At 41.5% G+C, this 13,761-nt stretch overlaps 1 long non-coding RNA gene across 3 annotated transcripts; it reads left to right on the forward strand.

Annotated features, from left to right (window-relative positions):
• Positions 1–480: 480 nt before the first annotated feature.
• LOC141567142 (uncharacterized) lies at positions 481–12,870 on the forward strand. Of its 3 annotated transcripts, none has more exons than XR_012489540.1 (5): positions 481–704; positions 877–946; positions 2,885–3,050; positions 4,171–6,497; positions 9,063–12,870. It is a non-coding gene; the product is annotated as an uncharacterized LOC141567142 (long non-coding RNA). The 3 variants fall into 3 exon arrangements; XR_012489541.1 differs by having other exon boundaries at positions 4,171–6,322; positions 6,416–12,870; XR_012489539.1 differs by having other exon boundaries at positions 4,171–12,870.
• Positions 12,871–13,761: the final 891 nt, after the last annotated feature.

The raw sequence follows: 13,761 nt of genomic DNA on the forward strand, positions 1-13,761 counted from the left end.
CCTATAGCCTTTTCTTGGTCCCTGATACAGTCTAGATTTATTCCTGTCCCCATTGTCTCTCCCATGATCGATCATATAATTTGGAAGTCCCAGTGCAAAATGAAGACCCAGGGCTCCTTGTTCAAAACGCATGAGGAATATAAAGATGATGACAGTAGACCATTAACTCAAGTGTGGGTAACTGAGAGCCTGGGGCCCAGTGCAGCGGGAAGCCGACCCCACTCCCTGTCCTTGTAAAGAGATAGGTGGTTCGGCTCTGCCCAAGCCAGATGTTGGTCTTGGCTGCAGGAAATCTGAGATGCAGAGCAGACAATTTGTGGAGGTGTTTTCTGTGTGTGTGTGTGTGTGTATTTGGTGTGGGTTACTGTTGGTTCCCATGGAAAATTGGAGTGAATATAAGATAACTCCAGAAAAGCCAAATATCCAAACTTTCTCTGTTGTTCCGTGTGTGGGAGAACAAGTTGCTCTGTGAGTCACAGAAGCCGGGTCCAAACGGTCTCCTTTGGAAGATCTGACGACTGCATATTGCTCTGTGCTGAGACCTCGGTTTCATATGGAGGATCCGATTTTCCAAGGTACTTTTCTTGGAGAACGAGGGACTCCCAGGAAGCCATCGCTCGTGGAAGGGTGGCATTTCAGCCTGCAGTCGAGAGAAGGCAGATGTCGCATTAGCAGCTCCCCTCGCCAGCTCACTGCGTCTCCAGGTGAGAAGCCACCTCCCGCTCCCCACACTCCCTGGGCCTGGCCCTCCCCTGCTGTGTTCGCCTGCAGGTCTCAGCCTGGGGCATCTCCCCACCTCCTGGCCCACACAGCTCTGCCCGCCTCTGAGATCTGCCCGACGGCTCTTCAGGTGCTGCCTTGTTTCATCCCCTGCAGGTCCTGACACGTGTACAGATCTGCACTTTACTCTGTCCCTGGATTGTGTCACACACTCCGTACGTATTCGGTGAGTCAATGATGGAGGGATTGAACGCATTACTTCAGATACATGTGGGGTGAGAGCACTGAGCATGTCTAGAAGGACAGGGGTGAAATGGTCTGAGCCACACTTTACTGTGTGTGACTTATGTCAACTGGCCAAATGATCCTCCAGATAACCCACCAAAGGAAAATGGTTTATTCACAAAAAGAAAAAGAGACAGAACCAAGGAGTGCAGTGCACACTCCCTGGTCTTGCCCACAGGCCTTGCCCACCGGCCACCCGTGTGGGAAGAAGGAGGGGCCCCTGACATGGCCCCCCCTTTATTTGCGTCCCTCCCCCTGAAGTTACCACAGACTTCAACAGGAAGTCAAGACTGGAGCGTTAACAAGGGGTCCAGCTCCACCCATAGTCCTCCCAGCTCTATGATTAAGCATCTTAAGGTGTCTGTTCACTTTCAACATTTCCATTTTGGCGCCTAGATGGATATTTAGGCACTTACAAGTATTCTCATCCTTTCCCTTCACATTCGCACTATACTTTTCTTATGAATGATTGCATTTATAAGTGTTTTCAACCTTCATTTAATGTTGGGTTTCAAAAACAGATTTTATGCTGAAAGCCTGTGCATAGCAAAGCAATACTTTTATTGAAATTTTTGTAATAAATGTGCATTTACCACAGTTCTTAAGTAACATTAAAAAAACAACACACCAATATTTGCCCTTTCAATATATAAACCATGTTCGTGGTCTGTTATTGTCTTCATATAGTAAACTTCTCTTCTACTGCATGTGAAAAACAGTTTTCATTTGTGTCACATTCTCTGGTAATAAGGGGCACATATGGTAACTCATGTGATAGATAGTTTCCGACTGCTTAAATATAAGTCACAGTGAACTTCAAGCATGCAATTTTATTGACCTTCTAGCTCTAGAGTTTATTTGCTTTGTTATTGGATGCTTATGGTTGTTATAAAAATATCCCTTCCCAAGGCTCTTAATTCTATAAACTATGGACTTTGATTAACTGTAGATGATCCCCGAGTTACAATGGTTCTACCTATGATTTTTTGAGTTTATGATGGGATAATGGCAATATGCAGTCAGCAGAAACCGTACTTTAAATTTTGAACTTTGATCTCCCAGGCTAGAACTCTCTCGTGGTGCTGGGCAGGGCAGGTGCCAGCTGGCCACGTGATCACGAGGGTAAACAACCCATGCTCTACAGTGAACTGGGTTGCCGGTGGTTTTTGGATATTGTGTTTTCAACACATTTAAGGGTACGTTAAACTATGATGCTCGGTAGCTTAGGTATATTAAATGCACTTTCAACTTGTGATATTTTCACCTTATGATGGGTTTATCAGGATGTAACTCAAGCAGCAGCTTTATTAGCTGTAGATGAACAAATGAGTGGTCCATTGGGTCTATCTGCTTATGCATTTACAAGTCATATCTTGTGTATGATGACATTTTGGGGTCATGTGGACAACTCAGTGAATTTTCAATTGTCTTAGAGAAGTGTTCTATCATTAAGAAATTTTGCAATAATAATATGTATGACTTAAGACATCTATGAGCTATATGCAAATCAAGTAGATAAATTAAGCTTTGCAGAAAGATATTTCTGCCAGTGAGGAACCTGTTGGAAGGCTTTGAAAGATCTGACAAGGGGATGGGCAATTTGGATCTTTTGGTGGAAAAAAAAAATGTATAAAAATAGCTGAGGTTCATCACGACTGTTGTCTGCCTTTTCTTTATGGAAAGTCGTGAATTGGAATTGCTATGATAAAAATAAGAGTTCTATTCTTAAATGGACTTAAAGTAGGTACTGTCTGACTTCCTTTTGATCTGTACAATTCAGTTCTCACATCATTTCTACATCACTAGTCAAACTTGATTGGAGGTAAAATATACTTGATTTAAGTCAGTAAATGTCTTTTCTTGGCCATTCCCTCTCTAGTATTGCCGTTGGACGCAAAACGTGTTTCCTCAAGGGCTGTTCTTCATAGAACAAGTGCAAATACATGGGCCTTTTGACTTTCAGCAAAGAGAAGCATAGTGTTACAAATCTAGGGCCTTGATATCAGCAAACCGTTTCCACCTGCTGGCACCATCATGACCAAATGGTGAGACCATCAATAACTTAACTTCTATTTTTTAATAATTTATTTTTTAGACAGAGACTGCCCATACACCGCCTCCCCCTCCCCACACACGGCCTCCTCCATTATCAACATCACTCATCAAAATGCTGCATTTGTTACCAAGGATGAAACTACATTGACAAGTCATCATCATCCAAAGTCCATAGTTTAAATTGGGGTTCACTCTTGCTGTTGTACATTTTGTGGGTTTAGACAAATGTATAGTGACATGTATCTATCACTATAAGGTGATGCAGAGTGTTTTCACTCTCCCCAAATCCTCAGTGCTCTGCCTGATCACCCGTCCCCAACTCCTTCAGCAATCACTGTGCTTCTTCTTGTCCCCACAGTTTCTCCTTGTCCAGAATGCCGTAAGGTTGGGATCGTACAGTGTATAGCCTTTGCAGCTGGGCTCTTCTGCTTATTCTATGCATTTAAGGTTCTGCCATGTTTTTTCATGGCTTCACAGTGCATTTCTTTTCAGCGCTGAATAATATCCCATTGTCTGGATGGATCACAGTTTATTTATGTATCCATCACCTACTGAGGCACATCTTGGTGGCTTCCAAGTTTTGGCAATTAGGAATACAGCTGCTATAACATCTATGTGCAGGTTTGGCGTGGATGTAAGTTTTCAGTTAATTTAGGTAAATAACAAGGAGCACTGTTCCTAAGTCGTGTGGTAAGACTACGTTTAGTTTGGTAAGAAACCACCGAACTGTCTTCAGAGTGGCTGCGCCATTTGCATTCCCATGACTATGTGTGAGTTCCTGCTGCTCCACATCCCCACCTGCACTCGGTGTTGTCAGTGCTCTGGATTTAGTAGGTGTTTAATGGCCTCGTTTTAATTTATTTTAATTTTCCTGATGGCATATGATGTGATCATCTTTTTGTATGCTTATTTGTCACCTGTATACCCTTTTTGTTGAGGTGTCTGTAAAGTTCTTTGGCCCAATTTTTAACTAGGTTGTTTGTGTTCTGATGGTTGAGTTTTAAGACTTCTTTGTATATTTGGAATGATAGTTCTTTATGTGACTTTTGCAAATATTGTTTTCCCACTCTATGGTTTTTCTTCTAATTCTGTTGACCTTGTCATTTGCAGAGCAGAAGCTTTTCATTTTGATGAAGTCCAGCTTACCGTTCTTTCTTCCATTGGCTGTGTCTATGATGGACTCAAGGCCAAGAGAACTAGGACTCCTGTCTGGACAAAGCTCATCTGACCAAGTGTTTTTCCTCCTTTGGGCACATCGTGACCTCTGGCCCTTAGGAACCCTACAGAGCACTTTGGTACTGTGCTCGTGGGCTGTTTTAAACAATGAAATCACCTGAAGATATCACAAAACTGAAAAATATGCCGTAAAAGGACACTTGTTTACAGTAGGAGAGCTGAAAGGAGAAGAGAGCGTCACCCCGTCTGACCTCAGTGAGCGCATCGCTTGGGGCTTCCATTGTTTCCCTGCTCTGTGCCGTGAGCACAAAGCATTGTGACTATTGGTTTTGGAGTGAGATACATTTCAGCAGCAGGCCAACTCGCACAAACAAAATGCATGAATGGTGAGGGTTAACTCCACATGTTTATGGTTTTCTCTCTTTTTGCTTATTTAACATCTATATGCTTTTAAAGCAACAGAGATGTATCAGAGCTTGAGCTCAGCAAGTCACCTTGACCATAAGTTACACGTGATTCTTTATAGCTTAAGAATTTCACTCTGGCTCTGAAATCAGAGAGACAGGCTTTAATTCCAGCTCCAAAACTTATCAGCTGCCTCACTTTGGGCAAACTCTGCAACGTTACTATGTCTGTTTCTTCATCAATAAACTAGGGATCATAATAGAACTCTACCCTACTGACTGAATAAAATAATACATGAAGGGCATTCAATACACCGCCTGGTAATATCCCAGAGCAAAAGTAGCCAGCGTTACCCGTTTTTGTCTTGTACTCTCTAACTCTACCAAGCATGCATGTTTCTTTCCAGAATACACTACAGGTTCCTTGCGAACAGAAACAAACTCAAGTTCTGCTTTCTGTCCCCTCTCCCCACCAGGGATTACTGCAGTGTAGGATTTCTCAAGCCCTGCACTACTGACACTTCTGATAGGACAATCATTTGTTACGGGAACGCGACTGCACATGGGGAGATCGTAGCTGTGCCCATGACCTCTGTCCATTAGAAGCTCCCCGTCTCCCAAACTGCAATGCCCTAAAATGCCTCAGGACATGAGCGAGTATCTCCAGGCATCAGGTTCCAGTTGCCCGTGGCTAAGGACCACGCGTAGATCGCCATACATGGAGTCAGTTTTAATAAATGCTCACTGAGTCAACTTTGAGGAAACCAGCGTGGAGATCTGCCATCGTTACAATCTAGTAGCCTAAACACTTTAAACCTGAAACAATGGTACTCACGAGAGATGTTCTGCGGTAGAGTCCTCTTCTTATCCAGGAAAAAAAGAAACGCTTGTGAACCTTGGAAAACTGGGTCTTTCAATTCAAGCAGAATCTTTTAGTAACAAGTGCACAGTATATTAAAAAATAAATAAATACACATCACATAAATTCTAGGCCCTTTACATTGTTATCTCAAATAATCCTATCAATCTTATGAGGGAGTATTATTAGGATCTCAGAAAACTAGGGTTTGTACTATTAAATAACTTGCCTAAAGTCACAAAGGTAATGCTTTGAAGTGAAAAGTCACATGTGGATATTCTGACTCTGAGACCAATTTACATTTTTAATGCTGTTTAAAGATCGGACTAGTATTTCCAAACTGAGGGACTGGAAGGAAATACATTTATGTTTCTCTATGTCTTTATCACTCTGAAAATAAAGATTAAAAAAAACCTATTAGAAGAAATCTAATAACAGAGATAAGGTCAAAGGATCAAGAGTGGAGGATTGTCATATCAATAATTCCTCTGCATTTCTGTCATTTTTGAGTCGTTTGAGCATTAGAAGTTAGTTGAAGGATGAATTTTTCTGAAGTGACTATACATGACATTGCCCATCACCCCAGCCACTTTCCTGTCTAACACACACACACACACACACACACACACACACACACACACACACACCACATATGTAAACAAAATCATTCTAGTATATAAACCTAGCATTCCTGGAAGAAGTGCACTGAAAAGAATTGAGCTTGCCTGAAATTTATGTGACTACCATGGCCAATAAAATACTTGTTGGTGTAACTTATAAACTTGTAGAAAATAAGGACTAAAAATTGAGAGTTCATGTTCAGGTAGGCTGAGCACGAGCGTTGTGAAATTTACAGGGTCGATGCCGGGCAATGAGTTAAGGTAGACTGAAACCTCTTTGCTTCTTTCCCTCCCAGGTCCACCTGGATTTTGAAGGAACAACTTGCTTTTCAAAAGAGGAGAGTGACAGCCTTTACCTGTGACCTTCAGTAAACTTTGGTGACTAACAGCCGTATTAATTTTGTGACCTCTTTAGGAATGAAGCCCAAGTATTTCTGAAGGGTATTTAGAGTCTATGAAATAATTGGTAGCTGTATCTACTAGAGGTTAAGGGCTTGGATGTTAGTGTCACACAGACAGACACGAATTGGGATCTGAGCTGTGCTTTTTATCAGCTGTGTGATTTGGGCGGGTCACCTTCACTGGCCTCGTCTGGAACATGGGATTAAACAGCTCCTATTGCATGGTGCTTTGATGAGTTAGAATGAGATAATACAGGTAAAGTTAAAAGCTCACAATTCAGTATACAGTAGACACATGACATGTTGGCTATTTTCATTATCACCTGTCATAATAAAAAGGGATTCAGGTGAGTGTTGTCGCTCAGCTGATTATTGGGGCTCCGGTATTGCAATAAGAAGCAAAAAATCTTAAAACATAGTATACATTTATTTTAAAGGTGAATTTTTGAAAATATTATATGCTATTGAAAACTCTCTAGATTCTCAATAGCTAACTTAGAGTAAAAAACAAACAAACAAACAAACAAACAAAACCTAGGGTTTCATGAACTGTTGAAATAATATGGACTGTCTAGAATCTTTTCCGCCCCCATCCATTGTATCTAATGTTTTAGTATAGCCTATATGTGTTGACTGTATTTGTCTGTCCTTACAAGGACAGACAAGCTACTACACATTTATCAACATATAAACTACCTTATAAGACATAGTAACTACCTTCCATTTATCAACAATACAGTCAGAATTTGCTCTCTCAGGGCCCAAACCATCAGTCAGCGTGAAGGGAGGGAGAGTGGAACATTTGATCAAACCACTGATTCCTTTCTAAGATGACGCATATGTGGGCTAGGATGTTTCACTTTTTCGTTTGGTTGTTACATGATGGAAACTGTGAAGGAGCTCGTCCTCTGTTTGTCTGCTTTGGCCAGACGTATCTACTGATTTCCGTGTGTAATCTGAGTCAACAACACTCTGAGACAAATTGATACCCTTTGAAAAATGGGTTAAGAAACCGGCCCTCAGAATTGTTTCCAACAAGCTACTGTAGGTGCCATGTACCAGCTGCTTTCAGTTACTGCCGAGTCCTCAAGAGGCATATTAATCTATGAAGAGATGTGAAACATGGTGAGTTATTTTTGAACTAACAAATGAGTAAAAGAAGATCAGATGGTTTGCGCTCAATATCGGACATTTTTAGGGAATGACCTTTTATTGTACCTACAGTTTCCCTTTGGCCTGTAGGCTGGCTTCCCTGATTGGTCTCAAGAGTGAGGCAGAAGCTCTTGCAGGCATCCCCAGGAAACCTCCTCTCATCTTATTGACCCAAATTTTCTCAGAACCTCCGTTCTTGAGCCAGTCATTGGTAAGGGCTGTATGTAGAATTGCCGTAACTGGCTTAAGCACCTCAGAAGTGTCTGGGAGCTGAGGTCAGTGCCACCTATAGGGCGTGGCTGCTGCCGGCTGGGACGTGGTTGAAAGAACGCCAGCAAGTCGGCCTTCAAGCGTCCCCACCTATGCTGGACAGTGCTTGCTATTTGTCCGTCTCTTCCTTGCAGAGTGTATCCAACCCGTCCCCACCACATGCTGTCACTGGACAGCTGAGGGTAGATGGCATCAAATCCCTTAACTGCAGTTCATTGATTTAGAATTGGATGACATTGTCTCTGCTTAAGCCATCAAAGTCTCTTCCCTGCAAACTGTGAATTAAGATAAAGAGGCTAGTCTCCCCCTGGACGTTTTCTGGAAGAAGTCAGATAGCAGCTGAAGCCACTGGCTACTTCCCACTCCCGAGTAGGTAGCAGGGAAAGCTGCATTCAGTGAGACAAAAGAAGTCACATGCGCAGAAAGAAACAATAAAAAACACAGAGTATTTCCATGATTCTCTGCAGCCGTCCAGTCCCTTATTCCAGTCCACTCCTGATGACCCCAACATCCTTATTCTAAATCTTCCATTCTTACATTGAACACAGGTGACTTTTCATTGTTTGCAACCAAAAGAATCCTAAGGAAAACAGACATCCTTTGCTTAGATAACAGACTTACCTTTTTTCCCTATAATTTACACTTTTCTCCACATATAGCTACGTATGTAATAAGGCAAAAGCCTTAGTTTTGTTTCTATTTATAATGGGATGTGGTTTGGTATGGTGACAGATTTTGGAGGATATTGGCAATGATATGAAAGTGATAATTTGTACCAATGTATAACATCTTTATAAAAAGTTACCTTCAGAGTAGGATGTGCTTTTCCCGCCTCCCTCCTGAGGTCATAGTCAGCTTGTGGGTCTGCTTTCCAGAGGAACCTCTGGCCTTTCAGGAAATCTTCCCATTTCCCTAAAGGATCACAACAACCAGAGGAGGAGGTTAGGAGTTAACATTCCAGGCCCACTATTTATACTCACCAATATGTTGGGAAGAAATGATTAAATAAGCAAATCAAGTTGACGTGGACTGGACACCATGCATTCTGACTTTGATGTCATGGGAAATCTTTTCTCATGCTATTATGTTCTAACTCTACTTTCTAATCCTAATCTCTTAGATTCTGCTACTTTGGGTGTAATCCAGACATGAAAAGCCTCGGAGCTTCATGGGACAGACCCTCAGGCCCCAGCCCTGCCATCAAATGGGTATCTGCATCTTAATAAAACCCCCAAGTGTCCCAGTGCACATTCACGTTCGGGAAACACTGGGCCCCATGGCATGTCCTGATGTTGTCTGGACACACTGTAAAGTTACAGTGTAGCATTCTCCACTTCCGCTGCATCTTTTCTTTCTTGCCACAGATATTTGTAACTAAATTGCTGCACTAAATCACAGGAATTGGTAATGAGATTGGCTCTAAACCTAAACATTGATGAAAGTGATATTTAAAAACACGATCAAGACTTTTAAAAAGATAATCCTCTACTGTGGGCTATCCTTCAGAGTTTCATATTACGGGATTTATTAGCGGGAAAAGCGTGATTCCTAAATGAGATGGATTATAGAGATCTACAGAGCGACCAGATGTATTGATGCTCACGTTTGTTGGCACGACTCAGCACACCAGTTGGTTCAGAAGATTTTAAGATGAACTCTATTGACTGTATCATATTATCTCTTGATACTAATTGGCCTTAAACCCAGAAAAATCACCAACTGCATCAACAGTTGTGCATGAATATCTCAGAGTGTGCTGCTATTTCAAATCTAGAAGTCATCATACGAACATTTTCTTTCAGAATTAAAATCGCATAGTGTGTGACATGGAAGTTTATAGTTTTAAGGGGGCGATGATGTTCATCAACCATGACTTAAAATATATATGTAATTATCTATACTGTATTAAAATTGGACAGGTTTATAAAAAATCCTAGGTGAAATATTAGTCTTAGCATGATACGAACCAGACTCTTGATTACACAGATTTCCCAATTCATCCTCCACTTACCAAGTTAAATCATTCTGCCAAGCCCTGTAGGTTTTGATGAAGTAAAAGTTCTTCTAATAATTAAATTCAGGGAGAAATTTTACCACTTTTTTTTTTTTTTTTAAGAAAAAGAACTAGTGAGGTTTTTATTATTATTATTTTTTTTTAAAAAAAACTGAATTTGTTCTTTCAACAAATATTTCTTGATCCCCTGTGTGAATAACAGTTCTGAGCACTGTGTGGAACAAAACCAAATTATAAAGAAACAGTCTCAGATCACAAGCGGAATGTGTGTGTGTGTGTGTGTGTGTGTGTGTAACCATCATTAAACAAGCCTAATCATTCCACCTAACTGCTGGCTTCCACCTACCTCAGTCACTAGCTATGTTTGTAAATGCGGTTTACTAATAACAGTGAGTCTCCTAGGTGCTGATGTCAGCAACTTTGCTAAGCATTGCAGTTTCATTACCTCCTGGAACTTACTAAAAATCCTATGAATTAGGTAACGTGTTGTTTCATTTTGCACATCAGGAAATGGAGCTCAGCAATGTTTTGGATATCTGGTTCAAGGTCACGGAGATAATAAGGTCAAGTCCAGAAATCACAGCCAGTGTCTGGGGTGTGTGTGTGTGTGTGTGTGTGTGTCTGTGTGAGTGTGTGTGTGTAGTCATCAGAGTTTATTGATAGCTGAATAACCAAATAAAGAGTCCCGCAAAGACCACAGGGAAAAGCTAATTCTGGGGGCACCAGCCTTGACCGAGTAGCACAAAACCAGCACCAGAGGGTGAGAGAGACGAGATTGAAACTTACTGTTTCTCAATGTGCACAAAGTCCCTTTTTTTCCTGCCTCCTTTGAAAAGGAGGGTGAGATTTAGTGTAGCCAAAACCACTCTGCTAGTAAAAGTTACTGTCCTATAACAGAACAAAAATTAATTTTCTCCAACAGAGAGCAAATGAAAAGAAAGTGTGAGCATGCTTGTGTGTCTGAAGGTGACCACTGCCAGTTTCCATCACTCCCCTCATCCTGGACCTTTCTCTACTGGGAGTGTTACTTTCTGACTCGATGATTTTCCATGAAAAAATAATAACACCCCTGAAGACCAAAGATGGAGAGGACTGCTGATGGTAGCCAGTGGTGCCAGACACTCACGTTCTTTCATTGTTCTGCCACTAAACTTTCAAAGGGGAAAAGGGGAGGCAGGCAAAACATCGATCTACCCCCCCCTCCCACCCTCCAGAACCTTTAATGTGACTGATGTATATTTTGTTTTGTAATCACAGGGGTCCTATTAGAGCAGAGCAATGGCTATTTTTATCTAATTGAGTTAGACTTGGACTCTCCATAGAGTCATAAAGAAGGGGAATCTGGACCATCATTTTGGAGGTAGTTTCAGCTGAGAGAACATTAATGCTGGAGGGTGAACAGGAGTCGCCTCGATGTGGAAGAAATTAGACCCTGCTCTCTGGTTTCTGCATGGAAGACTCACTGTGACCCCTTTTTGTTGTTGTTAAATAATACAAGAATTACCAATAACTTTTCTTTTTTTATTGTGGCATAATGAAGAAGTTGCAATTGTTCTGAAGTTTTATATTTATGAGTCATCGCTACAGTTTTGCACAGTTTCATCTGTTATATATTTAGACTCAATCATCACTCTCCACTGCCTGCTTTTAACACATTTGTAATTGGGTGGAACTAGTTTGTTTAAACCAAATTAATCACTCTCTGCTTGAGTTAATGTGTTAGCATGAATTATAATGATGGCTACTCCACATTTTTACCTCCCCTCCCCTCCCCTTTTCCTGCTATCATGAAGCCCAGCTATATCTTTTGTAGGAAGAGAAAAGAAAGGAAACAAATCTGGGCCCAGAGCTATGTGTTGAAGATCATGACAGCCCAGAGAAAAGTGCCGACATTTTTCCTGGTGGAATAATGGACACTTTTCTGAAGCAGATTCTTTCTAAATAACAGATTGATTTAGCTTCTGAGTGCTGTTGGAACGATCACAGCAGCTCTGCAATGATTAAAGCATAGCACTTGGAATTAGCAAGACTCAGAATCCCTCAAGTCCCATCACGGATATGACAAACCTGAAGGCCAGGGAGGTGGTCAGGCTGCATTTAATAAGCATGTGCTATGATCCCAGTAACTACCCCGTGCTGTGCTGCTGGGGCTGCATGCACGTCACTCCTATCTCCACACACTCCCTGGTCAGGGCTGTGGCTCTGTGACTGGAAACAGGTCACATAGGAAGTTTCCACCGTGGGGACCAGCAAATGCTACACGTCAGGGCTCCCTCCCCTCCCCACCCACGGAGGCTTGTTGAGCACTTACTGTCCACCACACGTGACCACACTATTCATTTTGAGCCATAGTATCAACACCAGTTTGTTTCTTTATGAATGGGCACCATTATGCTCAAGGCTGCCCACACCCGGACCCATTGCAAATTAGCTGTAAACCATCCAACCCAAAGCTGACACGTATTTCCTTTTGGCAATTTTTGGCACAAATTAGGGCCTCTGCCAGTATTTGCTAAATGAATAAGTTACCATGTGCGATAAAATAAAAACCTTATCTCTTTGTACATATGAAGTTTTCTTCATAGATGGATGCACGTAATGTAGACCAGCCCTTGTGGGAAACTGTAGTGTATATAATTTATAATCATTGAGGAAAAGTTTCACGCAATAAAAGTGAAAAACTTATTAAAGAGATAGGATAGGACTCAAATTCCCGTGAAGCTACCTGCTAAATCTGGGGCCTTGGGCCACTTCCTGAAATTCTCTAGACCTCAATTTCTCATCTGAAAATACAGACAAATAATATCGATCATGGTCTCAATGTGGAGATTCTAGTAATGAAAAGTATCTGGCACATAATATGTATTTAAAAGTGTCAATAGATATTGCTAGTATAACAAGAGCAATAATTATTATTCTTACTTTTATTTTAGATATCATCTGAGGGTAACTGATTTTCTAATTATTATGTGATTAGGGTAAAAAATATCATATGTGATTTTTCCATTAAACAGTCATTTGTAATTCATTGAATCACTTTGAAAATAAATCTCAGTGAGTGGGATCTTTCATTAAGACTCAGAATTCAAATCTGGCCTAAATACTTTCCTCGTCAAATAGATGACACTTCCAATTGTCCGGCTAAAATCTGCAATTAAACTAGGAGATTTAAGTTAACAGTAAATGTCCACGATCACAGAGAAGCAAGTCCCCAAACTGCTAGGCACAGGGCCATAGGCTTCTCCTGGCCCTGTTTCCCTTAGGAAAATAGGAGGATAAGTGACTGTGTGACAACTTCATTCTACATCAGTGGCTTTCAAACACTCGTGTGCAGGACAGTCACCAGAAGAGCCTGTGGAAAAGTGAAGACTGTTCACAGCTCTTTCACTAGCTCCCTACCTGGGGGAGGAAGGGTGAAGGGCATAGAAGAGGCAGAGGAGAGAGGGAGGGACAGGAGAGAGGGAGGAAGGAGAGAGCGGCATGAATGGGTCAGAGAGGGGAGGAGGGGAAAGGAAAGGAAAGAGGGGAGAAGGAGGGACAGGGAGGGAGGGGAATATTTGTGAAGAAGACTCATGTTTACATCTGAATGTCTTATGGAATTGGAAATCTCAATGCTGGGTTCTTCACTCTTAGTTTTTCAGAGTTTTGACATTTGAAAAATAGATTGGGAATTTGCATGGCCATAACTGATGTCGATTTAGATCTCAGGGTAAGTTACCCCACTGGAAATGGTGTCTTAAATCAAAACGGTACTAAGCCCAGACTCATTTTCTCAGTGAAACAATGGCGTGAGTCCGCTCAACGT

The sequence above is a fragment of the Rhinolophus sinicus genome, linkage group LG10 (genome assembly GCF_036562045.2).
Source record: "Rhinolophus sinicus isolate RSC01 linkage group LG10, ASM3656204v1, whole genome shotgun sequence".
NCBI classification, from domain to species: Eukaryota; Metazoa; Chordata; class Mammalia; order Chiroptera; family Rhinolophidae; genus Rhinolophus; species Rhinolophus sinicus.